The following is a 5,000-nucleotide window of genomic DNA, read 5'->3' as shown; positions in this document are numbered from 1 at the left end:
GCTAACTATATATATGTATGTATGTTTTTTTTTTTTTTTTTTTTTTTTTTTTTTTAACAGCCATTTATTCCACTGCAGGAAAAAGGCCTCTCTCAGTTCACTATTGAGAGATTATATGGCAGTGTCACCCTTGCATGATTGGATGCCCTTCCTAATCAACCGGGGTTCGGCGCGCTAACACCTGTGCCACGGCGGTGACTTCCCCTACGATTCCTGCGTTTGACTTCTCAAGGCGATATGTCGTGTTCTCGGGCTCGAGCCAGCAGTCGGAGCGCAGGCATTTTTACGACGGGGAATTGAACTCGGGACCACGAGGGTCGGAGTCCAGTGCTCTAATCACTGGACCGTCGCGGCAGTATATGTATGTGTGTATATGTATATATATATATATATATATATATATATATATATATATGCGTATGCACATATGTATGCATATTACAGATATACGTGAATGTGGTAGTTGGTTTGGCTCCCAAACGATTCATCATATAAATTTACCGTGTCATGAGGAAATTGTTATGTTTTATGAACTGCTCGTGTTATCTCATGCACAGAATACTTACATATATATATATATATATATATATATATATATACACACACACACACACACACACACGCACGCACACACACACACACACACACACACACACACACACACACACACACACACACACACACACACACACACACACACACACACACACACACACACACACACACACACACACACACACACACACACTCACACACTCACACACACACACACACACACACACACACACACACACACACACACACACATATATATATATATATATATATATATATATATATATATATATAAGTATTCTATGAATGAGATAACGCGAACAGTTCATAAAACATAATTTCCTCATGACACGGTAAATTTATATGATGAATCGTTTACAGTACAGGGAGCCAAACCAACTACCACATTCACGGACATTTGCAATATGAAATTAGCACCACCGTGACTCATTATGACCCAGCTCTCTCCTCAAATGAAAAATTATTCTTTTAAGCCAGCTCACATAATCCGCTATTTTTTCAGAAAGTTGTAGGTGTGTGTCAGTTCAGCAATCCCCTGACCTCAGGCCGCATAAAAGCCCTATTATAAGCCAAGTTATTATGATGTAAATGCGTAGAGTCATGTTTCTGAAGCTAAGCCTGTGTGTTTACTCCAACCTGTCTTCAGTTACCAAGACAAATGATTCTTAAAAGGACGGAACTCGTGGTATTACGTTGATGAAATAGGTGAGATGATTGAGATTGATTGGTGTATAAGTGATCCAAATTGTCAAAAATTATTTGCATCATTATGTAATTAACGATAAAAGAGTTGCAATCATTTCTCTTCCTAACGTGTCAAATTATGGTCGAGCAGATGGTAGGTGACGTAAATGCACTTCCTGCGCCCATTCTAACTACAAATGATGTATAGGGAGGACGGAGTGATGATGCCCAGCCACGGTGCCTTCCGAGCGGCGGCAGGAGAGATTACAAGGCAGCTGCTGCGTGATTGATAAGGGGATCCGACTGCTAATAATCCTGGTAATGAATGATGAGGAAAGAAGTGTAGCAGTAGCAGTAGTAGTAGTAATGATAATAGAAATATTGATGATAATGATAGCACGGTAATAATGATAATGATATGCTGATGGTAATGATAACAGCCAGAATGACAATGTTAATTGTGATACAAATAATGATGATAGTTATAATACGGAACTAATGAAAAATATACTACACAGAAAGAGAGGCAGATATATTAGATGAACAAAAAGAATCAGCTATATGAATTACCAGATAAACGATAAACTGATAAGTAAGCAGAGAGGTATCTTAACGACATAGCTATAGACAAGGCCGGATCTATGAAGTATCTTAATCACCATAAGTATTAAGGGGAACGAATTTAGCTAATCAAAAGTCTTTTAGTTGATCAAAAGTGATATCATGAAAACAGGCGCCATATTGACAATAAAATTAATAAATTAATAAATAAAATGGACAACAAGAATCCCATTACTTAACGTGAAAAAAACGCACTCGAAAGGTGCCGAATATTGGCCTCACGAACTCTAAATGATAATCAAATTTATTAGAAAACTTGATAACGGAAGTATAGAAAATAAGACTTGGTTGCGGTTTGATATTTGATTATTATAAGAAATCATGCGAGATATAATGGTGGTTCCCGCAGATGTTTTCACTAACAAGGCATGAACGACAAGAAACAATATTAACCCAAAGAAAAGCTAATAAAATGTACATGAGAGATTACGGGAATGAACGTATACATGCACCCACGTGCGTATGTCATATATATGTGTCATTTCGGTTTTTATTCTGTGCTGTGTGTGTGTGTGTGTGTGTGTGTGTGTGTGTGTGTGTGTGTGTGTGTGTGTGTGTGTGTGTGTGTGTGTGTGTGTGTGTGTGTGTGTGTGAAGAGAGAGATGACAGAGGAAGTGAAGAGAAAACGCAAGAAATAAGGAGGAACGAGAGGCGCTGAATCACCCGCCGCGACCTCTTACCGGAAGCTCAGCGGGTGGATCGAGCCGAGAGCAGCAATTATATAATTTTGAAGAAAACGAAGTAACCTGCGGAGAAAATCGATTTGCACTTCTGATGAATTATACTGTAAGTTCCAATCATGGAACGTGTGAATGAACGTCTTTATAGCTGAATATTGGTTCACTGCCCATCTGGAACCAGGTCACGTGTTCCCTCCAACTGGGGTCATCAGTTTACATCAGGCCGTGTTCGAACTGGCCGACAATTAGTTCATACAATTTTCTTACGTTAGAGCGCTATCGTAATATCACGGTATTTAATTAATCGGCGTCCCGAAGTAACATCTTCAGCTAAGACAGAGACAGAAAAGGGGATACGACTTTAAACATCATGGAGACACATCTTAAGAGACGAATATAAACATGCGAACGCTGAGACTCGTATCATCTTCGTCTCCCAAGTGCTCCTTTCGCAACTCAAGAAGAGAGCTCCTTGTTCCGAGTGGAAAGTGGAGTCCCTCTCCCTCCCCTTCCTCCCCCGTGCTCCTCCCGCCGTGGTGTTGCTCAGATAATGATCTTGGCATCAGGTGGGTATTGGTGACTTGACTCCAATTAATTGCGCTTCCATGAGTGCGCCGGCATTCCTGGAAATTCGTTACTGGCTCTTACGTGCGCTGGATATCTGCGCTATCTCTCTCCGCGCTCGGGCTCCGCAGTCGCTTCCTCGGCCCAAGCCTTACCTACTATCCTCTATCTCGCCTTATATCGTAAACCAAGAAAACGTCACATCAGCGATCCTGTACTCCACATTATCTAACCCATCCCAAGGCTTCACTTTTGTTTTGCCTTTATTTGTAAACGAGAGTTTGCGATTCCCTATCACGGTTTTCTGTTTTCGCTTAATCCTCAAAAATTTGTCTTACTTTCTTTCTTCTCTTTCTCTTTATCTCCCCTTTACCAAACAAACGCCATGCCCAAAACAAGCTCAGGTGCGTGGGATGGATAACTCGTACGTCTGGCAGCGTGTCCGGCATCATTGACATATCCTGCTCTAATCTCAGGAGCGAGACAATGGGCCCTGGCGATCAAAGTATCAATAAATTGGCCAATCCCGGGAGGGGGTCGACTCCCAGGGACGTTTGCACCCCAAGCAGTTCAAGCGAAGGGAGGCTGAAAGCTGAGGTTAGACGCTCCTGATGGCTCGGGATGGTTCGTCTTAGGGAGGGTATTTATGGTATGGTCGACCCTCGCTTGTTCTACATCAGCGTTAGGATTTGTTTACTCTTAGGTGTTCCTTTGTTTATCAGATACGTCCAATACGGATTTTGATTATGAACTTCATTTGTACTATCTTATAGACGGGGTTTGTTTACTCCTAGGCTCCCGTCTGTATATCTGATTATGTTGTACACGGATGCTGATTATTAACCCTCGAGATACCATGCTGGTGAACTTTTACGTTATATCATATATTCAGATGGGACTCCGTATAATTGCGCGCCCTTTTGAGTCGAACAGACGTTTCGCTCGGAATTCTATTTACATTTCAGGAGACGGTGCACACGATAACATCGCCTCAGAACGCACATTGAAATGGGTTTATCTTGAGAAGAGGATATCTAAAATCGGACACAAAAGTCATGGAGGAAAGTTACTCATAAAGTTATTCTACATGACAATAACATCCTGACCGACATTCCGGGGGCTACTGAGGGTACGTAGATATAATTTACTATCGTGACTCTACATGTGCAATCACAATGCTTATGGGGTATCGCAACAATCGCACAGGCAATATCTCTATCTGCATTGTTCTTAAGGGGCATTATCGTGTTAGTGATTGTTTTTGTAAAGTGTGTTCGCTGAAAGTTATGAAGGCTGATGTTGTGATTAAGGAATAGATAAACAGATAAATGAAGATTAATAAGAACTCGCAAAAGGTAAAGGTAAAAGAATTATAGGAGCACGAGAAAATTAATCATATGTGTGTGTGGGGGGGGGGGAGTGAGTGAGAGAGAGAGAGAGAGAGAGAGAGAGAGAGAGAGAGAGAGAGAGAGAGAGAGAGAGAGAGAGAGAGAGAGAGAGAGAGAGAGAGGGGAGAGAGAGAGAGAGAGAGAGGGGGGGGGGGAGGGAGAGAGAAAGAGAGATAGGGAGGTAGTGGGGAGAGGGAGAGAAGTTGGGGAGGAGAAGGAGGGAGGGAGAGCGGGAGGAAGGGAGGGAGGGAGGGAGGGAGAGAGGGACATAGGGACATAGGGAGGGAGAGAGAGGGAGGGGGGAGGCAGAGCGAGAGAGAGAGGGGGGGGGGGGGGCTGAGACAGATAACTACAATAGTAAAAAAAACGATAAAAAATTATAATGTAAAACGTATTGAAATCATCTTCAGAGCAGAAATAAGACGGAATAGGAAATAATAGTCAGAAAACTGGAATAGCAAAATTAAGCAGAGATGACAAACAGACA

This window comes from Penaeus chinensis, chromosome 12 (assembly GCF_019202785.1).
Source record: "Penaeus chinensis breed Huanghai No. 1 chromosome 12, ASM1920278v2, whole genome shotgun sequence".
Lineage (NCBI taxonomy): Eukaryota > Metazoa > Arthropoda > Malacostraca > Decapoda > Penaeidae > Penaeus > Penaeus chinensis.
The sequence above is the reverse complement of the archived record's forward strand: the minus strand, read 5'-3'. Positions refer to the sequence as shown.